Genomic DNA, 25,320 nt, shown 5'->3' on the forward strand with positions numbered 1-25,320 from the left:
AAATCCCACGTTTTTGTTAATCTGTTTCACACACCTCCTTGTGCTTTTAAGGCAAAAGATAAATGAGGTCCTTACAACATGTACGTTTATTGTACATTGTAAAAAAGAAAAGAAAAAAGAAGAGCCTTAGAGATTTGTCAAACAGCAGTCATGAAGGCTACCATTATCATCATTGCGTTTAGGTGGCACACACTGCTAAAGCGGTTAACTCTAAATAGATAGTGCACTTAAACCGTGGGTTCGAGTCCCCCTCGCATCAAGCTTTTTTGTTGAGGAGAAAACTGTTCACTGCCAGTCCTTGATGCTCGATTCAAAACACGTGACGAAGTGGATGATTATAATAATGCATAGCCTATAAAACGTTGTAGGCCTACATGTAAGTGTATCCTACATAACAATATAGCCTACTAATGATAGCCTACACAGATGTATCCTCGCCAGGAGAGGGCGTAATCAGTCTATGGGTAGGCTCCACCAGGCTTTCACCTCACTGGCCTGGAAGCAGAGGCTACATATGGAATACGACCAAGGTGGTTAATGGGGTTCATCATGAATTGAGGTGTACCATACAAAGTCCCATATGCATATTCAAGCTGTTGGCTGTAGGCTACGCCCCTTTTCAACACACTAACACAATACATGTAAAAAACACGTGATAGTTGCTTTGATGATCAGAACATGCTGTTGGACAGGTACTGTTTGTTAAGGATGCTTCCATGAACAAGTGTTGGAACACGTCCAACGACGTCAATGATTTTAATTGGTTTCAGGATATAATCACTGTCACCTGTCACGTTAATTGGTTGATATGCATTTTGAGCCAGATAAATTGTTTACATTTAAATGGTTGCTTATGTTTGCTAGTATGGCCCCTTTGTCATTGGTATGTATGTGTGTGTGAGAGAGAGCGAGAGAGAGAGAGAGTTTGTGTGTGTGTGTGTTTGTGTGTTGTGTGTGTGTGTGTGTGTGTGTGGACATGTTTAACTATCCTTTTGGGGAGCAGAAGTCCCAACGAGAATAGTAAACAAACAAACATTTTACCAACTAGGGACATTTTGTTAGTCCCCACAAGGTCAAATGCTATTTCTAGGGGGTTTAGGGTCAAGGTTAGAATTCGGGTTAGGGTTAGGAGCTAGGGTTAGTTTTAGGAGCTAGGTTTAGGTTTAGGGTTAATGTTAGGTTTTTGGGTTTAGGTTAAGGTTAGGGAAAATAGGAGATTGAATTGTGTGTCCCCACAAGGTTAGTTGTACAAGACTGTATGTGTGTGTGTGTGTGTGTGTGTGTGTGTTAATGGAGGAAATGTAGGCTATGCCAGTATAGCATAGAATATTTTAGTTTTAGTCAATTGAGGGGCCCATCAAGTGCAACTTATTCCTGTTATAGATAGGACCTACTATGTTAATTTACGAAGACAGACGCCCGCAGTGGTCAAATGTGGCTTGTGTGCACATAATGATCTTAAAGAAGGTCTGCCTTTTGAATTTTGTTCTCAACTTCTGTGGAGCCTGCACAAATAAATGTCTGCCGGTTTGCAAGAAGAATGCGCCCCTTGGTGGCAGGATTATCAGTATGGTAACAATCAATTGCAGTTCATTCTTTTGACACTAGAGAGAGCTGCAATCCCATCGTTGTCATCTCAACTCCCCCTATGGCGCGTTTGCAGCTTTCTGAATTTTTTTCTCTTTGGGATGATATTCGAGTTGGCCCATTGAGCAGACAACAAATGTAGGCCTAATTGATCAAATATCATTTAGATTAATATGCAGTGATTTGTAAGTACAGGGCCGCTCAAGGCATAAGTGACATAAGCAGTCGCTTAGGACCCAAGACTGCTAGAGGACCCCGACCCAAAAATATTAATAAACAACTTTTTTTATTTTTTATTTATTTTAGGAACTCAGTTGGGGTCTCAACTTATTGTTGAGCGTTAGAATAGTAGAATACACTATGTGCAAGTTCGAAATTTGGTTGTGCATCAGCAAGTTTTGTCTTGTTATATCTGTCACTAACAGTCACTCAATTAGCCATGTCAGCTAACAATTTTTAGATTGATAAGTTGATCTAGCTATCTAAACTTGTAGTAATAATGGCTGAATACCGACCGGGCATGCAGGGCACATGCCCAGGGGCCCTAACCTCCAGGGGGGTCCCTATTGATTTTGTTAGTCACTCTCACTCAGATATCATTAATATGGCATAAGGGTGGCTATACAGTGCATTCAGAAAGTATTCAGACCCCTTGACCTTTTCCACATTTTGTTACGTTACAGTCTTATTCTAAAATGGATTCAATAGATTTTTTTCATTTAGCAGACACTCTTATCCAGAGCGACTTACAGTTAGTGAGTGCATACATTATTATTATTATGATTTATTTTTTCATACTGGCCCCCTTGGGAATCGAACCCACAACCCTGGCGTTGCAAACGCCATGCTCTACCAACTGAGCTACATCCCTGCCGGCCATTCCCTCCCCTACCCTGGACGACGCTAGGCCAATTGTGCGCCGCCCCATGGGTCTCCCAGTCGCGGCCGGCTACAACAGAGCCTGGATACAAACCAGGATCTCTAGTGGCACAGCTAGCACTGCGATGCAGTGCCTTAGACCACTGCGCCACTCCTCATCAATCTACACACAATACCCCATAATGACAAAGCGAAAACTGGTTTTTATAATTTTTTGCAAACGTATTTAAAAAACGAACTGAAATACCTTATAAGTATTCAGACCCTTTGCTATGAGACTCGAAATTGAGCTCAGGTGCATCCTGTTTCCATTGATCATCCTTGAGATGTTTCTACAACTTGATTGGAGTCCACCTGTGGTAAATTCAATTGATTGGACATGATTTGGAAAGGCACAGTTGACAGTGCATGTCAGAGCAAGAACCAAGCCATGAGGTCGAAGGAATTGTCCGTAGAGCTCCGAGACAGGATTGTGACCAAGAACCCTATGGTCACTCTGACAGAGGTCCAGAGTTCCTCTGTGGAGATGGGAGAACCTTCCAGAAGGACAACCATCTCTCCAGTGCTCCACCAGTCAGGCCTTTATGGTGGAGTGGCCAGACGGAAGCCACTCCTAAGTAAAAGGCACATGACAGCCTGCTTGGAGTTTGCCAAAAGGCACCTAAAGGACTCTCATGAGAAACAAGATTATCTGGTCTGATGAAACCAAGATTTAACTCTTTGGCCTGAATGCCAAGCGTAATGTCTGGAGGAAACCTGGCACCATCCCTATGGTGAAACATGGTGGTGGCAGTATCATGCTGTGGGGATGTTTTTCAGCGGCAGGGACTGGGAGACTAGTTAGTATTGGGGGTAAGATGAACGGAGCAATGTACAGAGAGATCCTTGATGAAAACCTGCTCCAGAGCGCTCAGGACCTCAGACATAGGGCGAAGGTTCACCTTCCAATAGGACAACGACCCTAAGCACACAGCCAAGACAAACGCAGGAGTGGCTTTGGGAAAAGTCTCTGAGTGTCCTTGAGTGGCCCAGCCAGAGCCCGGACTTGAACCTGATTGAACATCTCTGGAGAGACCTGAAAATAGCTGTGCAGCGACGCTCCCCATCCAACCTGACAGAGCTTAAGAGGATCTGCAGTGAAGAATGGGAGGGTCTGAATACTTTCCGAATGCACTGTACGTGTTCGTGGGAAACTTGGAAGCTTGATAAGCTAGCTAACATTGCTCATAATAAAGTTAGCTAGCTTGCTTAAATGGACATATGGTCAAACTAGCTACATTCTCCATATTGATAAGGTTGTAATTGTCAAAAAGGGATTTGTTTTCATCTTTTGGTTGAAAAGGTAAAAGGTCAGTAGTGAAACATCACAACGCGTTCAAGTGAAATTTCCCACTGGGAACTAGGAGCTTCCGATAGCATGTGAAATCAGTCATGGCAAATTGTGTAGAATTGCAGGAAATTAGCTTTAATACTGAAATAAATTATCTCCACCTCGTGGCAAAATGTGTAGGACTGCAGAAAACCTGCTTTAAAACTGCAACATGTTCTCTCTGCCTGATGGCAAAATAAGTAGAATTGCATGAAATGCAGTGGAGGCTGCTGAGGGGAGGATGGCTCTTAATAATGGCTGGAACGGATCGAATGGAATGGCATCAATCACATGGAAACCATGTGTTTGATGTTGTTGATACCTTTACACTGATTCCTCTCCAGCCATTACCACGTGCCCACCCTCCCCAATTAAGGTGTCACCAACCTCCTGTAATGAAATGTGTTATAACATTTCAAAATGTTCTCTCCACCGTCAAGAGGGGGGCCACTAAAATGTTTTGCCTGCGTGGTGGGGGGCAACCAAATCTCATTGCCAAAAGTCAAGATTAGGCCCTGTGTAAGTATGAGGATTGAGATAGGATACCATGATATTAGGGCTAGGCCTATTAGATCGACTTGATGATGATGTTGTGTAAACACGTTGTTCATCTGTTTGTCTTTCTCAAGCAACTTTGCATGAAGACTTAACTGGGTCAAAAATTGTATCTTTTTGACCAGCCAACGTTTTTATTTTTTTATCTAAACTTATAGTCAGATAATAGTTAACCCCTTAACATTATAAATCAACATAATGAAAGTTTAATATATTTAGATATCTTTACTATATTACATTTAAAAAATGCTTGTGCTGCCTGTTTGTTACTCGTGTTACCTATATTTTAGATGACAATTCAGGCTTTCCAGAATGTAATTTGACTATTTAATTTGCATATATAATCAAAGACAGAAAAGGTTAATAATAATATTATGAAAATGTTTTGATTAGTAATAATGTACTTTAAACAGGTATGTGTAAAGTTCTATTGTGTGACATTCTTCTATTAACACCAGTGACAGTAACACCAGACCAGTAACACTATTAACCCTGCTCCATTACCACCATGAAGTGACTAGTAACACCAGTGACAGTAACACCAGTGACAAATCAGCAGACAAGATGGCATAGCTAAGATGGTGGCCACAGTAGCTCAAACCACACTTCTTAAATTGTGATTTGATCAAGTATTTGAAACAAGTTGATTTTTTCGTTACTATAAACTGTGTAACACCAGTGACACATCTTTAGGCCTTGCATAAAATTACAAAATTAATAATCACATTGCTAACATATGAAGAGAGAGTGCAGACTCATCATGTGCTTTTCAAAACGGCCCTGCCTCCAATGAACCGTTGACCCAGGAAGAAGTTGTCAAGGATGTTACATTTTTTCAAAGTGGTGGTTTCTATAAAGGGTAACATATTTTGTCATGTCTCGTGGGTTTCATAACCATGTCTTTATAACAATTCAATAATGATTAGACGGGAGACGGGAATCAGTTTAACCATTTATCTTGAATGTGCTCGTTATACAACACATAGAACCAATAGTGAAGTGTGTTCCTGTAGGATATCAGGAAGCTGTTCAAGCATTGGTGCAGTGTCCCTTGACCCTGAGACGCTTTTAAGGCATGTTTCATGGTCTGTACAAACCTCTCCACCAACCCGTTTGTCACGCCCTGGCCTATAGAACTCTAGCTAGTTTGGTCAGGGTGTGAATTTATTTGTTTGTATTTCTATGTTTGGCCGGGTGTGGTTCCCAATCAGAGGCAGCTGTCGCTCGTTGTCTCTGATTGGGGATCATACTTAGGCAGCCAGTTTTCCTGCCTATGTTGTGGGTTTTTGTTGTGTTCCTGTTTTAGGCTTGTGTGTTAGCCTTTGGACCGTCACGGTTAAGTTTTGTTATTTTGGTTACTGTGTCGTGTGTTTATTCTTTAATAAACATGTACGCCTTTCACGCTGCACCTTGGTCCGTCCCGTTCCTTAACGTACGTGACAGAAAAACCCACCACCAATGGACCAAGCAGCGTGCCCAGGAGGAGCAGAGAGGATGGACCTGGCGGGAGATAAGAGAGGATCTGGCAAGGCAGATGGAGGCCCTGAAAGGGATCAGGGTGGAGAGACAGCCCCAATATTTTTTTTGGGGGGGGGCTAAAAGGGTGGTCGGGGAGCGACAGAGAGGAGCCTCGACCACTGCACTCGTGGGGGCTCAAGGAGGAGTCCTCACTGGAGGAGGACGGGGCGCGGAGTGTAAAGGACGGAGACAGTCATAGACCTCCAGCGCCGGTTCCCAGTCCGGTACGCCCCGTACCTGCTCTCCGCACCAAGCCAGTGGTGCGTGTTCCCAGTCTGGCCCGGCCTGTTCCTGCTCCCCGCACAAAGCCAGTGGTGCGCGTCGCCAGTCTGTCCCGGCCTGTTCCTGCTCCCCGCACCAAGCCAGTGGTGCGCGTCGCCAGTCCGGCCCGGCCTGTTCCTGCTCCTCACACCAAGCCAGTGGTGCGCGTCGCCAGTCCGGCCCGGCCTGTTCCTGCTCCTCGCACCAAGCCAGTGGTGCGCGTCGCCAGTCCGTCCCGGTCTGTACCTGCTCCTCGCACCAAGCCAGTGGTGCGCGTCGCCAGTCCGGCCCGGCCTGTTCCTGCTCCTCGTACCAAGCCAGTGGTGCGCGTCGCCAGTCCGGCCCGGCCTGTTCCTGCTCGTCGCACCAAGCCAGTGGGGCGCGTCGCCAGTCCGGCACGGCCCGTGCCCGTTCCATCGGTGCCTGGTCCGGCACCGGTCAGCGGCTCCACTCCGGAGCCAGAGCAGTCCACTCCACCGGTGCCTGATCCAGCTCCGGTCAGCGGCTCCACGCTGGAGCCAGAGCAGTCCGCTCCACCGGTGCCCAGTCCAGCTCCGGTCAGCGGCTCCACTCCGGAGCCGGAGCTGCCACCGAGGCTGGAAGCCCACCCGGACCCTCCCCTATTCAGTCAGGTTTGTGCGGTCGGAGTCCGCACCTTTGGGGGGGGGTACTGTCACGCCCTGGCCTATAGAACTCTAGCTAGTTTGGTCAGGGTGTGAATTTCTAGGTTTGTATTTCTATGTTTGGCCGGGTGTGGTTCCCAATCAGAGGCAGCGGTCGCTCATTGTCTCTGATTGGGGATCATACTTAGGCAGCTAGTTTTCCTGCCTGTGTTGTGGGTTTTTGTTGTGTTCCTGTTTTAGGCTTGTGTGTTAGCCTTTGGACCGTCACGGTTAAGTTTTGTTATTTTTTTTACTGTGTCGTGTGTTTATTCTTTAATAAACATGTACGCCTTTCACGCTGCACCTTGGTCCGTCCCGTTCCTTAACGTACGTGACACCGTTGGTAGAAGGATGATACGGTGCGGACCTGATGTGTTGTACGCCATTCACCTGTTGGAACGTGACCATTTTTTGCGACACTAGCTGTGGTCCGTTGTCGCTAACGAGTTGGAGTGGCAACTAAACACTTCTCCAAGCTTCTCGATGGTCTTCTCAGCAGTAGTAAACTTCATGATGGCAACATCTGGCCACTTGCCATGAGCATCCACGACCACAAGAAACATTCTGTCTTCGAATGGACCTACAAAGATGATGTGTATGCGTTGGCATGCCGCCTCCGGCCAATCCCACAGATAAAGTGGTGCAAGTTGAGATACGTTGCGAACCTTATGGCATGAGGAACATGTCTTTGCTTTCTCTTCAATGCTTCCATCTAATCCAGGCCACCAGAAGTGACTTTGTGCGATTTCCTTCATGCAAACCATTCCACATTGACCGAGTGTAGTTGTTGCAACACTGGTTTCCTCAACGAAGGCGGAATGATAACTCTCCTCCCCCACAGCAGACATCCAGACTGTACTGACAGCTCAGTTCTCCTGGAAAGGTAAGGTTTCAGTTCCTGAGCATCCCCTAAGGCGCTACCTTTCATGATGATGTCCATCACTTCAGATGACTTTGTTCGTTTCTGGTGTTTTCCCACACTTGTGTTGAAGTGCATGGTGCATTTTCCACTTGTCTGAAGTAGAAGATGTCCACTTGGCACGAATCTGGCTTGACCACAGGTAGTGGCAACCTGGAAAATCCATCTATGTTGCAGTGCAGTTCTGACTTGCAGTACTTGATGTCGTAGGTGTGTGCTGACAACAACAAAGCCCACCTTTGCATTCAGCTTGCAGCAAGTGACGGAATCCCAGTATGCGGTCCAAAGACGCTCGTCAGCAGACAATGATCTGTAAGAAGGGTGAACTTCTTCCCATAATTATGCGCTCCAAAAACGATGCCTAGGGTTCTTGTTCTATCTGTGCGTAGTTACTTTCTGCTTAGTTCAATGCCCTTGATGCGAAAGCGATCAGCAGCTCTTCACCGGAAGGCATGATATGGGAAACGACTGCTTCCACACAAGGGACTAGCATCACAAGCTAGTTGGATGGGCAATGATGGGTCGAAGTGTCAGTGCCTCAGATTTCAGGAGTGTTTCTTTGGTTTCCACGGATGCTTCTTTGCACTGTTCTGCCCATTTCCATGTTTTGTCCTGACAAAGCAACTGATGCAGCGGCTTCAGCTTCGTTGCTAAGCTCGGAATAAAGTGTCTGTAGTAATTCAGTAACCCCAGGAAAGAACATACTTGGCTGACTTTCTGAGGAGCTGGGGTGTCCAAGATAGCCTTGACCTCGGACAGAACCTTGTGAAGGCCCGTAGCGTCAATGACCTGTCCAAGGCATTCAACCGATGACTGGAAGAATGCACATTTGTTCTTACCAACTTGCTGTCCGCAGTCCTTCAATCTCTGTAAGGTTACATCCAAGTTCTTGAGATGGTCCTCTTCGTCCTTTCCAGTAATGAGGATGTCATCCAGGTAGCATTTTACTAACAATCCACTCAAGATCTGGTCCATTGCCCCCTGGAACAGCGCTGGCGCACTTGTGATTCCAAACGGTAGACGACAGTACCTGAAGAGCCCCTGGTCAGCAGCTCTTTTGACTTTTCATCCACGTGCATCTGCAAGAAAGGTTGGCAGAGGTCGATTTTGCTGAACTTTAGACCCCCGCTAAGCCCATGAAAAGGTGGTTGATGTGTGGTAGCAGATACTGCTCAGTGAACTACACAGGGTTAACCGTGACTTTAAAGTCTCCACATATCCTGATTCCACCATCCTTCTTAAGGACTATTACGATGGGTGTTGCCCATTCACTCACGCTGTTGTCATTATGTTCTGGCCCCCAGACCATCTGCTCAAGAGAAAATCGGCCCGATTTAGAACATCATTGAGCTCTGATAGTTTCTTTAATGCAGCAGCAAACATTATAACTGATTCTCCCTTTTCCTGATTTCTTCTGTGGAAACTGTCAGCAATTTCCTTTAAGTATTGCCACAATATTCCCATATGTCTTATTACCTGGCCTGTCTGGCTTTAGTAGGCTGCGTAGTAAATTAAATGTATTTGGTCCCATTACAAAACATTTTTTGGGCACAATTTAGTCTTCATCAATGTCATTTGCAAGAACAAAATATTCAAACCGCTCTGTATATGAGCTCCACTGCTCAACACTTAATCAAACTGTTCAATATTTCCAACAATTCCTGCCATTTATTGTTTCACAATAGGCTCCTGATTGTCACTCACTTCAATATTATCCTCAACCATGGCAACGTTCTGTTCTGCCACTGCAAAATTTTCCTCAGTCATGAGATCTTCATTTACTTTACTCACTTACATTTACATTTGACATTTTAGTCATTTAGCAGACGCTCTTATCCAGAGCGACTTAGTTAGTGAATGCATACATTTTCACACTGACGTCTCATCCTCAAGTTCGCTCATTTAGCAGTTTTTAATTCCAAAGTTCATCTTCACAGTTGAATAAATGTCCTTTACTCACTGTATATTCCTCCCTTTTTAATCACATTGTTTTCCCGCTCCGACATCAGTCTCGAATCCTTTTCTAAAGTCCATGACGATGCTAACGCTCTCTCTTAGCTAACTCGACTATGCACTTGGCTCTGCTAGTAATACACTGTGCTAACATTAGCCTAGACTGCAACACAGAAAATACGTTTTAAACTTGTTAAAACCAACTTCTTCCGGACAGAATATTTGCTGTAGGTTCAGACTTACTAGTCGCCAATCTTTTGTTATGTCTCGTGGGTTTCATAACCACGTCTTTATAACAATTCAATAATGATGCGATGGGAGACAGGAATCAATTCACAAACATTTATCTTGAACGTGCTCGGTCTACAACACATAGAACCCCTATGATGCTCTGCGACACAACCCCAATACACTACACCAATGACTTGAAATTGAGGGACAGCTATTCCCTGTAAATAATTGTTTATATTTTGTTGATATTTTAGTTTTTTAAAGGTGCACTATGCAGAAATCGCTCTTCCATTTCCTGGTTGCTAAAATTCTAATAGTTTGCTTAATGTCAGTTTATGTGGAAACAAAGCAAGTATAGTGTAGATATACATTGTACCATCTAAATTGCTGTGAAATAGCTTTTCCATAACCAAAAATATTGAAGCTGGTGTAAAAAAACGACAGTTAAAGAAGCAAAAACAAAACTTAAGAACTGGAAGCATAGAAATAGTGCACACAGAACAAATCTACCACTTCTTAGACTTGCTTTCAATGAGAATGAAAGATCTATAACAAAGATTTCTATGTGAATTTGGTCTGGTCATCCAAAAAGTTACATATTGCAGTTTTAAGTAATACACTAAATAAAGCTAATACTTTATTTTTCATTATTACATTTAAAGTGGGAGATTTTTATTTATTTTAATATATCAATAAACCACAACTCATGACCCAAGGGACAAGCCAATTTCGTTGTACTGACCTGTTTTACAATATATTTTTTAAAGGTTTACAATTTGCAATTAAGGATCTCTCTGTACTTTGCTCAGTTCATCTTTCCCTCTATCCTGACTAGTCTCCCAGTCCCTGCCGCTGAAAAACATCCCCACAGCATGATGCTGCCACCACCATGCTTCACCGTAGGGATGGTGCCAGGTTTCCTCCAGACGTGACGCTTGGCATTCAGGCCGAAGAATCTTGTTTCTCATGGTCTGAGAGTCCTTTAGGTGCCTTTTGGCAAACTCCAAGCGGGCTGTCATGCGCCTTTTACTGAGGAGTGGCTTCTTTCTGGCCACTCTACCATAAAGGCCTGATTGGTGGAGTGCTGCAGAGATGGTTGTCCTTCTGGAAGGTTCTCCACAGAGGAACTCTGGCACTCTGTCAGAGTGACCATCAGGTTCTTCGTCACCTCCCTGACCAAGGCCCTTCTCCCCCGATTGCTCAGTTTGGCCGGGCGGCCAGCTCTAGGAAGAGTCTTGGGGGTTCCAAACTTCTTCCATTTAAGAATGATGGAGGCCACTGTGTTCTTGGGGACCTTCAATGCTGCAGAATTTGTTTGTTACCCTTCCCCAGATCTGTTCCTGGACACAATCCTGTCTCGGAGCTCTACGGACAATTCCTTCGACCTCATGGCTTGTTTTTTCTCTGCACTGTCAACTGTGGGACCTTATATAGACAGGTGTGTGCCTTTCCAAATCATGTCCAATCAATTGAATTTACCACAGGTGGACTCCAATCAAGTTGTAGAAACATCTCAAGGATGATCAATGGAAACAGGATGCACCTGAGCTCAATTTCGAATTGAGGGTCTGAATACTTATGTAAAATGTTTTTATTTTTAATACATTTTGCTAAACTTTCTAAAAACCTGTTTTTGCTTTGTCATAATGGGGTATTGTGTGTAGATTGATGAGGATGTTGTTTTATTTAAGCCATCTTAGAGTAAGGCTGTAACGTAACAAAATGTGGAAAAAGTCAAGGGGATTGAATACGTTCCAAATGCACTGTATATTTTGTGTCATTGTCTGAGACTCCAGTCTCGTTTTCACCTAATTTAACACCTGATTTACTAAACAAAGGTACATCTTAATAGGTGGTCCAGGTAAGTCATGACATAGCACAAGTGGGGGGTGGGCCTTTCCTCTTTTGTTCTCTATTGCTCCTCTATTGTTCCTCAAGCAAGGGGGGAGGCCGATGACATCATGGATTTCCACCAGACCAACTCCTTGAATGCCCTACTCCATGAAGTTTGCAGTTATGTCTGAAAAACACAATTTTCTCAAATGTTGTTGTTTTTTCCTTTATTGTGTGTACTGTATTTACACTTGGGATATCGCTTTTCAACAGGAAAAGTACAAATAGCGCTGGAGGACATCTTTAAGTCTTTTCCTGGTGACCGGGACAGGAAAACCAACATTTTCGTAGAATGACCCAACTGCGTTTGATTTTTTTTGTCAAACTACCCAAACCTGTTTCATCTGGACTAATTTCCAAGGCCGACCTTCCATTTTACCATCCATGCGTAAATTAGGTGTGTTGGCCTACAGGTGTAGCCTACTGCCAGGAAATATAGTGCTCTCCGCCTTTTGCGCTTCTTACATAAATCATTTCCTGCCTGGATTAATTTGGTGTCTTGGATTCGAAGTGCGTAAAATTATTGAGTGTGTGTGTTGGCCGACTCACGCACATGTCATGATGAGAACATGTTATGGCAGGGCACGCAGATAATTACAGGGTGCTCTCGCTGTTTGGGGACTGAACAGAACAGAACAGAAGTTGCTGCCAACATACACACCTGCAAAACACCTTGTGCCTTTGGGCTAAAGAGAAGTCTCTCTCTTTCTCTTTCTCTCTCTTTCTTTCTCTCTCTCTTTCTCTAACCCTTAACCCAAAAACCTAACCTTAACCCTAAGCCTAGCTCCTAACCCTAACCCGAAAACGAACCCTAGCTCCTAACCCTAAACCTAATTCTAACCCTAACCCTAATTCTAACCTTAACCCTAAACCCCCTACAAAAACCATTTGACCTTGTGGGGACTAAAACATTTCCCCAGTTGGTCAAATTTTTGTTTGTGTCCCCACAAGTATAGTTAAACATGTCCACACACACACACACACACACACACACACACACACACACACACACACCCGCACACACACACACACACAGTTTCATTTGGTTGAAAGAGTTCTTTGTTGTGTGAAGTGATGCCAATTTAGCTGTGGGTGATGAGAGCTTTAACAAGTTTATACCAGGCTGAGCCTTCCTCACAGTGAGTTTGCTTAGATTGCTTATATAATGGCTGATTATGCTTCAGAAAGCACACTTCATGAGTAAAGAATGCGGAAAACAATTCCAAGAAAGTGTGGTATTATTCCTGCTTTCAACATGGGTTTACAATTGCATGGGAGACAGTAGCTCATCTGTATCTTTCTAGAGTTGTATTAATCACACTTTAATCACACTATGGGTCATTGATTCAAAGATAAGGCATAATAACTAAAGCTTTCTTATATTGACATACGCTATGCACTTTTAAGTAGCCTGTTTTCTCATAATGGTCGTTTTATGTGCAGGGAGAGATGGACGGAAGGAGGGAAGGAGAGAAGGACCTTTCCTTTAGAGCTCACAGATTTGCTGTAATTACTGAATCGCTTCCATATGTGACTCTGGCTGCTTTCTAGCTGCCTGCCGGACCCCACCACCCCTCTCTCTCTCGCGCTCTCTCTCTCTCAATTCAATTCAATTCAATGGGGCTTTATTGGTATGGGAAACACGTGTTTACATTGCCAAAGCAAGTAAAATAAACAATAAACAAAAGTGAGAATACACAAAACAACAACAAAAAACTATTAGAATGTAACAGTAAATATTGCACTCAAAAAGTTTTCAAAAAGATAAAAATGTCAAGTGTTATATTATCAGCTATGTACAGTGTTTTAGCAATATGCAAATAGTTGTAGTACGAATAGTAGGGGAAGATAAATAAATAGATAAATGTTGGTGGTATTTACAATGTTGTTTGTGCTCCATTGGTTGCCCTCTTCTCATGGCAACGGCCCACAAATCTTGCTGCTGTGATTTCACACTGCTCTATTTCGCCTAACAGATATGGGAGTTTATCAATGTTTGATTTGTTTTTAAATTCTTTGTGGGTCTGTGTTAGGGCTGTTACGGTGACCGTATTACCGCCACACCGGCGGTCACGAGTAATAACGGCAGTCAAATTCAACGTAACCGTTTAGTCACGGTAATTAGGCTTCTCCAAGCTCTGATGCTGCTGATGGTCATTAGTATTCTACCAAACTTGCTAACTGCCTGGTACTCAGCACTCTATTGTCCCTCTAATCACTCTGACATCAATGCAAATGTAATCAAAAATGTAATCAAACACTTCATGAGAGCCCATGAGCTCATGTTGCGCAACATTTCTATAGGCTATGCAATTGCGTGAGAAAACAGAGTGATGGCCTCTATTAAAAAGAGGAGGATCCCATCAGCTTTCTATAGGCTAGGCCTACTATATTTATTTCTCAACTTTCCAAATGTTAAGTATAGCCTATCTGGCTGGCATGAAAATGAACCATGGAAAAAGCGTCCTCCATTCGCTATTTAAGTGCATAGATTATGTATTTTTTCCCCCTGCCCCTGTTTTGAGACAGGTGCATGATAATAATCCATTCCAAATCAAAACAAATTTCACACATATATTATTTAGTATATGTAAAGACAAGATTAAATCAAGAACAGTCTGATGGGTAACAATATTTGCCTATCACTTGTGAATGATATATTATCACTTGTGAACAGTAAGGCAAGAAACAGCGCTTGCCTTTTTTTGCGACTTTCAAATCATAGTTGCACACCTCATGTAGTCTAGCCCATAGGCATATATGTTTTGATAAGGGTTGTACCACATCTAAAGTGGCCAAATAACTTCTTAAAATTAAACAAATTCATCCGCTTGACAACAGGTGTAGAGCTTAACTGGCATACATACGCAGCGCATATACAACAGTTTCAAGTTTGGGGAAGATCATTTTCACCATAAGAATGCACCTTTATAATAAAAGCATTACATGCATAATCATATTTGCGGTCACTTTTGAATATGGTGTTTTCCCGCTAATTGATAGCATTTTGGAATATTCACCCTATAGCCTACTGCCGTGTGCACATTGCTGCGCTTATAATGTGAAGAAATAGCCTAATAGTTTATCAACATTTTAAGCTAAACATTCTGATCTGTTGCGTCAGCCTCATTGCTTAGAAAACGTTTTTTGATGCTTGTGGTTGTAATAAATTGGGATCTAATCGCATCCCACAACTCTCCCAGACTATGTTTGGAATATTTATTTATTGCACAGATAGAATAGGTCAACTTTTGTACTATGGGGAATAGTAGATTGACATAGGCTATCTACTATCCCCCATAGTACAACATTTGATAGGCTAGTGCTTTTGCTGTTCGTTAGGACTACTCATGTTGTTGGTTGACAAAAGTAAATGTGGACAGTTCTTCCAATATCTTCAATGTGCGCCTCGGAATTGGATAAGGACGTGCCCAGTTTCGTCCCCGATGTGTCTGTCTTCACTTGTAGCCTGTGATAAAGACCTGATCACGTGACGGGCATTGGCTAATAAGAACTGAGCTATCTGAGAGAGCCATGTGAGTGAGAGGTGCTTCGGAGCACGCAGCCGGGAGAAGGGAATTATAATTATTAGATTCAGCCCAAGGGCACAACGGCCACTGGCCGCAAAATGAATTGATTTTTTTAGGGGGCATTACGGCCACACAAAGGGGATGCCGCCGGGAAATTCGAGGCATTATCAAGTGCTTGTAAAATTGTGAATGAGAGACTGATCAAATGTGTGCAGCCTGCGCAAATAACAAAAAAGAGCTCATGCCTTTCATGCAACCTTTTTCAAATCATCATTAGAGTAACATCATGCAGCCTTAGAATGTATTAAAAAGACAAACGTTGGGCTATATGATTTGATCATAACTAAAGTTGCATAAATAACTCTAAATTAAGCATATTAGGAAGACCTGTTTCTTTGTTACATTTTACATTTACATTTTAGTCATTTAGCAGACGCTCTTATCCAGAGCGACTTACAGTTAGTGAATATTAATTTTTTATTTTTTTCATACTGGTCCCCCGTGGGAATCGAACCCACAACCCTGGCGTTGCAAACGCCATGCTCTATCAACTGAACTACATCCCTGCCGACCATTCCCTCCCCTACCCTGGACAACGCTAGGCCAATTGTGCGCTGCCCATGGTTACCTGCTCAACACAGAATAGCAGAATGTTCGCACTCCCTCAGAAATCTTTTGGAGAAAACATCCTTTCTATTTTACTCAGCTATGTTCAATTCTATTCTTCATACTATAAAATAATATAAAATTATGCCACAGAATTCTAAGCAAATCATGTCTGCTAAATGAACTAGTGTAGCCCACAGCCATATGGCATAGCCAGATCAGGGCCTAACATAAGGACAAGGAGTATGCCATTCTGTTCTTCTGAAATAGACCTCATTTTCTTTAGACCTGTCTAAAATACATAATGGATTTATTGTGATGGTGTAGGCTATGGATTTATTAGACTTTTTAAAATGTAGATGTTCCAAAGGTCAGCATCAGTGGCTTGCATGGAAGCCATGAGATGCTAAATGTGTTTATGTTAATTTATGGTCAATTACCGTGAGACCGGCAGTTATTTACTTGACAATCACTGGCTGTAAATAGTCAAGGATTTTCCTAATTTTGGGTCAGCCACAGTGGTCAGGTATTCTGCCACTGTGTACTCTCTGTTTAGGGCCACATAGCATTCCAATTTGTGCTGTTTTTTTGGGTGATTCTTTCCAGTGTGTCATTTACATTTACATACATTTTTTTACATTTTAGTCATTTAGCAGACGCTCTTATCCAGAGCGACTTACAGTTAGTGAATACATATTTTTTTTATACTGGCCCCCCGTGGGAATCGAACCCACAACCCTGGCGTTGCAAACGCCATGCTCTATCAACTGAGCTACATTCCTGCCGGCCATTCCCTCCCCTACCCTGGACGACGCTGGGCCAATTGTGCGCCGCCCATGAGTCTCCCGGTCGCGGCCGGCGGCGACAGAGCCTGGATTAGAGCATTTAGTTATCTTATTGCTTTCTCATAATTTGGTTGGGTCTAATTGTGTTTCTGTCCTGGGGCTTTGTGGGCTCTGTTTGTGTTTGTGTTTGTGAACAGAGCCCCAGATCCAGCTGGCTGAGAGGACTCTTCTCTAGGTTCATCTCTCTGTAGGTGAGGGTTTTGTGGTGGTATGTGTGGGTATTGCTTCCTTTTAGGTGGTTGTAAAATTTAACAGCTCTTTTCTGGATTTTGTTAACTAGCGGGTTTAGTCCTAATTAGGCTCTGCATGCATTGTTTGGGGATTTGCGTTGTACACAAAGTATATATTTTTGCAGAATTATGCATGCAGAGTCTCAATTGGGTGTTTGTCCCTTTTTGTGAATTCTTGTTTGGTGAGTGGACCCCAGACCTCACAACCGTAGAGGGAAATGGGTTCTATAACTGATTGAAGTATTTTTAGCCAGCTCCTAATTGGGATGTCGAGTTTTATGTTCCTTTTGATGGCGTAGAAGACCCTTCTTGCCTTGTCTCTTAGATCGTTCACAGCCTTGTGGAAATTACCTTTGGGGCTGATGTTTAGGCCGAGGTAGGTATAGTTCTTTGTGTGCTCTAGGGCAACGGTGTGTAGATATAATTTGTATTTGTTGTCCTGGCTACTGGACCTTTTTTGGAACATCATTATTTTTGTCTTGCTGAGATTCACAGTCAGGGCCCAAGTCTGACAGAATCTGTGCAGACCATCTAGGTCAGCGTTTCCCAAACTCAGTCCTGGGGACCCCAATTGGTGCATGTTTTGGTTTTTGCCCTAACACTACACAGCTGATTCAAATGATCAAAGCTGTGTAGTGCTAGGGCAAAACCCAAAATGTGCACCCCTTGTGGTCCCAAGGACTGAGTTTGGGAAACCCTGAACTAGGTGCTGCTGTAGGCCCTCCTTGGTTGGGGACAGAAGCACCAGATCATCTGCAAACAGTAGACATTTGATTTCTGAGTCCAGTAGGGTGAGGCCGGGTACTGCAGACTATTCTAGTGCCCTTGCCAATTCATTGATATATATGTTGAAGAGGGTGGGGCTCAAGCTGCATCCCTGTCTCACCTCACGGCCCTGATGAAAGCAATCTGTGTGTTTAAATCCAATTTTGACTGCACACTTGTTGTTTTATAATGTCATATGTTTTTCTCCCAACACAGCTTTCCATCAATTTATATAGCAGACCCTCATGCCAAATTGAGTCAAAAGCTTTTTTGAAATCAACAAAGCATGTGAAGACTTTGCTTTTGTTTTGTTTTGTTTGTTTGTCAATAAGGGTATGCAGGTGTCTACCGTATGATGTTTTGGTAAGAAGCCAATTTGACATTTGCGCAGGACATTGTTTTCACTGAGGAAATGTTGGAGTCTGCTGTTGATGATAATGCAGAGGATTTTTCAGAGATTGCTGTTGACTCAGTTTCCACTGTAATTATTGGGGTCAAATTTGTCTCCACTTTTGTGGATTGGGGTTATCAGTCCTTGGTCCAAATATTGGGGAAGATGCCAAAGCTGAAGATGATGTTAAAGAGTATAAGTATAGCCAATTGGAATTTGTGGTCTGTATGTTTTATCATTTCATTTAGGATAGCATCAACACAACAGGCCTTTTTGGGTTGTAGGGTTTGTATTTTGTCCTGTAGTTCATTCAATGTAATTGAAGAATCCAGTGGGTTCTGGTAATCTTTAATAGCTGATTCTAAGATTTGTAGTTTATCATGTATATGTTTTTGCTGTTTGTTCTTTTTTCATAGAGCCACATTTTTTTATTTAGAAGTGGTTTATCCATACATCTCTATTTTGGATAGATAGCTCTTAGTGTTGTTGTTTGTTTAGTGTGTTCCAATTTTCCCAAAAGTGGTTAGAGTCAATGGATTCTTCAGTTACATTGAGCTGATTTCTGACGTGCTGTTCCTCATTTTTTCAAAAGTGTATTTCTGTATGGTTTTAGTGTTTCATCATAGTGAAGGTGTAGGCTCAGGTTTTCTGGGTCTCTGTATTTTGGCTGGATATGTTTCTCAATTTCTTTCTTAGGGTTTTGCATTCTTCATCAAACCATATGTAATTCTTGTTAATTTTCTTAGGTTGTCTGCTTGACATTTTTTGATTTGATAAGGAAGCTGAAAGGTCAAATATACAGTTTAGGCTTTCTACTGCCAAGTTTACACCTAGTTTACACTATTGCAGTGAAACATTTTGTCCAGGAAGTTGTCTAAAACGGTACTACTGCCAAGGGATGACCTGTAGGTACGCTAACCATAGGAGTCCCCTTGAAGCCTACCAATTACTATGTACAGACCCAGCGTGTGACTGAGCTGGAAGAGTTGTGACCCATTTTTGTTGGTTGTTTTGTTGTAATTGTGTCTAGGGGGGCATGTTTGGGAGGGAATGCTGTCACCTCCAGGGAGGTGTTTGTCCCCCTGTATGCTGAGAATGTCGGGTTCCTGTCCAGTTCTGGCGTTTAGGTCACCACAGACTAGTACGTGTTCCTGGGCCTGGAAAGGATTGACCTCTCCCTCTAGGATGGAGAAGCTGTCTTCATTAAAGTATGGGGATTCTAGTGGGGGTATATAGGCAGCACACAGGATGACATTTTTCTCTGTTGAGATCATTTCCTTTAGAATTTCTAGCCAAATGTAAAAGGTTCCTGTTTTGATTAATTTAATGGAGTGGGTTAAGTCTGATCTATACCAAAATAGCATACCCCCCTGAGTCTCTTCCCTGTGTTTGGTAGACGGAACTACCAGCTCTCTGTTACCTAGAGGGCAACCAGTAGGTCCATCTCCTCTATACCATGTTTCTTGCAGGATGACAATTTCTGATTTCTTTGGTGAAGTCTGGGTTTCTTTCTCTCTTCTTTTACCACTTCTCTCAATTTCTTCATCCCCCCTCCTGTTTTTATTTATTTTTGACTTTGCAGAAGTCTTCTCTCTCTCTCTCTCTCCCTCCCCAGCACTCGGAGCAATTTTGTAAAACCACTGCTTAAACAAAGTCTATCTTAATCAGAACATCCTGGCACATTTGGCTCCGCACCGCAACTTGTGGTGATTCAATTAGAACGAGCCAGCCAGGGAGAGAGACAGAAGGAGAGAGAGAGGGGGTGAAAGAGAGAGGAGGCAGCGAGAGAGGGAGCGGAGAGGGAGAGAAAAAGAAGAGGGGGTTTTAGGGGCAAGGAAGAGAAAGAGGGAGAGAAAGATGGGTGAAAGATGGGTGAAGGTGAGTGGAAGGATACGAGAAAGAATACAAAACAGGAAATAAAGAAAAAGAATGTGGTTTCGGCTGAAATAATTCAGGCAGAGCGAGAGGAGAGAGGGAGGAAGAACGGAGAGAGAGAGAGCGCAGAGAAAGAAGGAGAGGTGGAAAGAGAAAGTAAGAAAATTAGGCAGAAAGAGGGGGTGCTGTAGTAATACTTTTTGACAGAGCTGGGTTTGCAGAGGGTTCAGGGTGACATCATGACCGATTTTGAGGAAAGTATAGACAGGAGGGCCATTCACCTTTCATTGGACATGTTAGGGAATAGGGCTGTGTGCACTGCTTGTGCTGGCACACATGCCTGCCGCTAACTGTGTGGACAACCCTTCATTGCACCCCCAAACACACACACACACACACACACACTCTCTCTCTCTTTTCTCCCTCCCCCCTCTCTCTCTCTCCCTCTGTCTCTTTCCCTCTCTCATCTCTTTCGTCCAGAATAAACACAAAATAAACTCTCTATGTGCTTTTATGCTCCTATATAAACATACGTATTTGTTGTTGAAACATAGTAGTAGTAGTAGTAGTTGCCCCAAGCCTCCTTGCCTAACACACACTATACTATTCTCCTAGCATCTAATTTTCCGTTGAGTTGTATTCCTCTGTGTGTGTGTGTTTTTCCTTCATGGCATTCGGACTGTAAAAGTGTGCGTTTTGCCAGAAGACTGAATGAATGAGCTCTTTCATTTCACATGATGTGTATATAACTTGGGATCTAAAAACGGACTATGTGTAACTGAGTGAGTAGGTAAGTGTATATTTACGTGTGTGTGTTTGAGTATGTGTGTGAACTGTGTGTGTGTGTGTGTGTGTGTGTGTGTGTGCACGCGAGCGTGGATGCCGTGGGTCCCCTACATGTCTCAGTGCGGCACCAAACTTCACGACATCAGTCTGAATGCAGGGAAATAGTGATCTCATTAAAGGCATCTTGTAGCTGATTAAAACCTGTCACCACCACCAGCTCCCTCTCTCACCCTATCTTTTTTACCTTGTGTGTGTGTGTCATTCATCACCGTTAAAGCACTGCCGGAGAGAGAGAGAGAAAAACAGAAAGAATGAGAAAAAGGGGAAGGAGAGACAGAAAGGGAGAGAGAAAGAGAGAGAGAGTGGAAGGGAGAGAAGGAGAGAGAGAGGGAAATTTGGAGAGAGAGAGTTATTGAGAGAGGGAAAGAGGGAGGGGGAGAGAGAGAGAAGAGCACAATCTCTTTCTTTCTTTCTTTCTTTCTTTCTTTCTTTCTTTCTTTCTTTCTTTCTTTCTTTCTTTCTTTCTTTCTTTCTTTCTTTCTTTCTTTCTTTCTTTCTTTCTTTCTTTCTTTCTTTCTTTCTTTCTCTCTCTCTCTCTCTCTCTCTCTCTCTCTCTCTCTCTCTCTCTCTCTCTCTCTCTCTCTCTCTCTCTCTCTCTCTCTCTCTCTCTCTCTCTCTCTCTCTCTCTCTCTCTCTCTCTCTCTCTCTCTCTCTCTCTCTCTCTCTCTCTCTCTCTCTCTCTCTCTCTCTCTCTCTCTCCCTCCATCCTACTCAACCCCTCCCTCTGTCCTTGATTCCCCTCCCTCCCTCCTTCCTCTCCTATTTACTATTTTCTCCTTCTCCTCTGCCAGCCAGCCCCAGGCTTATACACTTCTATGGTTTCTCAGAATGAAAATAAGTAGAAACAGACATACACTGGATTACAATATTTTCAGGAATATTTTAATCTTCAAAAAAATATACCATCTCATCCAACAAGGAGTCATGGAGAGTCCATTCTATAGTACCGTGGCATGAAGCATTGTGTGCTGATTTACACAAGAAGTGCTGCTATTGAACCAAAAAGGATTAAATGGCTCAGCTGCAGGCTTGTTGTCGGAGAATACTACTGTGTCAGAATTGATGATGCCACCCAGGGGGTTAAGGTAACTGTAGTTCTCCAATAGTGAGGCGGCGGTTTGGTTGGCCATTTTCCTAGTGCTGACCAGAGAGAGAGAGGAGGGCTTAGGGGAGAGAGAGAGCGAGAGAGGGGGGGAGAGAGAGGGGGGTAGAGAGGGAGAGAGAAGGAGAGAGAGGGAGAGGTAGAGAGGTGCTGAGGGGCAAGAGAGAAAGGAGAATGAGAGAGGGGCCAGAGAGAGACAGAGAGAGAGGGAGGGAAGAGAGAGGTAGAGAGAGAGAGGGAGGGAGAGAGAGGGAGATAAAGAGAGAGCGAGATAGGACTCTGATCTATCTTCATTATCCTCCACTCTGCAGTCTCCCAGACAGTCACATCATAAATCTCCCCCTGCAGCACACTCCACTGACACTCAAACACAAACACTACTAACCCCTGACCTCCCCTGTAGCTGCAACTACTGACAAACACACACTAATGCACACACACACACAGTTCAATACACAGGCACACTTATGCTCACAGGCATAATTCTATAAGAAAGCACCACATGGTCAGTATATTTTGTTAACACAGAAGGACGCACACAGAGCGCACACCCACAAGCATGGCTTGAACATGCACATGTTTATGCACATGTGCACACACCCACACAAATCCATGAAAATTTGACATTTAGTACACATTATAGTATTGTTGTAGAGCAGATATTATGATGTTCGCATTCATGACTTCTGTTGCTTGAGTTACAGTATTTTGCATGTTAAGAAATCAGATAATTTGTGACGAACACATTCAGGGATTCTACTGACGTCTCCACTTCTTTAATCCTTATTAAACAACAAATCAAATCACATTTTATTTGTCACATGCTTCGTAAACAACATGTGTAGACTAACAGTGAAATGCTTACTTAGGGGTCGTTTTCAAACAATGCAGAGAGAAAAATATAGAAAAAATCATTACAGTATAATAACACAAGGAATAAATACACAATGAGTAACGATAACTTGGCTATATACACGGGGTACCAGTACCGAGTCGATGTGCAGGGCTATGAGGAAATGGAGGTAGATATGTACATATAGGTAGGGATAAAGTGACTAGGCAACAGGATATACAATAAACAGTAGCAGCAGTGTATATGATGAGTCAAAAGAGTTAGTGCAAAGAAGGTCAATACAGATATCCCGGTTAGCTATTTGGTTAACTATTTAGTAGTCTTATGGCTTGGGGGTAGAAGCTGTTCAGGGTCCTGTTGGTTCCAATTGCTGTGCAGTAGCAGAGAGAAAAGTATGTGACAATTTTTAGGGCCTTCCTCTGACACTGCCTGGTATAGAGGTCCTGGATGGCAGGGAGCTCGGTCCCAATGATGTACTGGGCCGTACGCACTACCCTCTGTAACACCTTGCAGTTGCCACCTTATAAAAGTAAACTAAACTATGATAAGGGTTATGAAACTCTGGGCTGCGTGGCTTAGTAAAACCACTTCCTCTTGGGTTGGGTTGGGTACATGTAAGGATCTGATGCCAGCCTTGTAAAGTGTCTCTCGCACCTCACTGTCTGTTACTGTAAACATAAACAACACAGGCTGTATACAGGTGTTCTTTCTGCATGAAGGTATGCTTTGCTGCATTGCTTGCTCTTTGGGTTTTAGGCCAGGTATCTGTAAGGCACGTTGTGACAACTGCTGATGTAAAAAGGGCTTGGAGGATGTCCAGTATAAGCATCTGGGAGATAGCGCTATAAACAGAAAGGGAACACAGGGACATAGGAAGGAAGGGCTTTTATGTGGTTCTAATGGCTTGATTTCATTAAAGAGACATATTTAGGTCAGGTTCATTCAGGACACAGACACTCAATTACTATCAATGGGCCAGTAGAGGACACTCAGTAGGAAGGAACTAGCTGTATCGGGCTGCGTCTGAATTCCATATAGTGCACTACTTTTGACCACCCTGGATCACTCAATTCCCTATATAGTGCACTACTTTTGACAACCATGGACCACTCTATTCCCTATATAGTGAAAAGGGTGCCATTTCAGACACAGCCTTGGAGTTTAGGAGGAGGACTTGGACAGCAGATGTGATGATGTGTTAGTTGGGAGAAGCCAGGTGAAGGTATGCTGGATGGGATTGTTACATTGAGCGTTATGGCAGTGACTCCCTGTCATACTGAAGCTGTAGAGATGACACATGGTGAGGTGTGTTGTGTTCGTCTATTCTAGAGAGGACTTCGATATGTTCGGTGTTTAGAGACAATGTTGAGAAATGGAGAAGAGTATTTCTATTGGGAAGAACTACTGAGCTTGTGCTAGATTCTAGAAGCCCTTGAGAGCCCTCTTCTGTGTTCTAGAAGGGGTCAGAGACAAGGTTTTGGGGTGCCTGCCTTCGAAGCAAAACAATCTCAAATCACAATATGACATTGAGAAACCAACGGCACCAGGCTAAGGCACTCCAAGCACACGCCCAGAACCACAAACGAACTGCTCAACAAACACAAACACAGATCAGAGAGAGAGAGAGAGAGAGAGAAAACACCCAAACTACTACTACTACTGCTGCCATCTTACTGGGGACTTCCCTATTTGTTTTTTGACTTACAAAAGTATTTTGAAAGGTAATTTCTTTTGGTAGACAGTGATGACATTCTTTGGTAACACTTTATAATAAGTAAGCATTTCTGAATTAATAGTTAACATTATTTATAATGTATTATTCATGAAAGCCAAATAAAGTGTAACCGATACACTTATGGGTTGAGAAAGTCGCTAAATGGGTCAGACGTCTTGTAATGCATGCCTATGTGTTTGTAGACATCACACTGAGAACCTTGGATTTGAGCACATACAGTAACCTACTGTACTACATTCATGCTACATACAACTCAACCCCCTTGGAGGTTTCCCTCAAATGAACCATGGTTGGCGGACAGATTGACGTCAGTGTAGATACATAGTCAGCTATATTTGTATATCCTCTACCGGTTTCATGTTTGAAAATATGTTTCTTGTATGTTTGACTCTGTTTAGTTAAGTAACTACATTTCACACATACAGAGCACAAAGTAGGGAAAGTGTGAGTTCTAAAAAGAGAGGAGAGAACATGAGAATAAGGGAGAGAGGGAAAGAATAAAAAACAGAAAATGAAGCTTTATGGGGCTTTCTCTTCCCTCTAGGCATTTTGTGGCCGGTGAAAAAATGTGCTGTATATTTACAGTGTAGGATCACGTGACAAAGGCTGGCTTTATGAATCAGAGAGCATGATTATTTCTTAGTGAAAGAGACGGAGAGAGAGTGTTGAATAAGAGAGAGAGAGAGAGAGCTTGAGAGAGAGAGAGCTTGAGAGA

At 43.2% G+C, this 25,320-nt stretch overlaps 1 protein-coding gene across 1 annotated transcript in view; it reads left to right on the top strand.

Moving 5' to 3' along the window:
* The window catches only part of LOC121545840 (retinoic acid receptor gamma-A), a 134,997-nt gene that overhangs the window by 24,986 nt on the left and 84,691 nt on the right, over positions 1-25,320 (top strand). The gene's annotated exons all lie outside the window — the stretch shown is intronic.

Source organism: Coregonus clupeaformis, chromosome 30 (genome assembly GCF_020615455.1).
Source record: "Coregonus clupeaformis isolate EN_2021a chromosome 30, ASM2061545v1, whole genome shotgun sequence".
NCBI classification, from domain to species: Eukaryota; Metazoa; Chordata; class Actinopteri; order Salmoniformes; family Salmonidae; genus Coregonus; species Coregonus clupeaformis.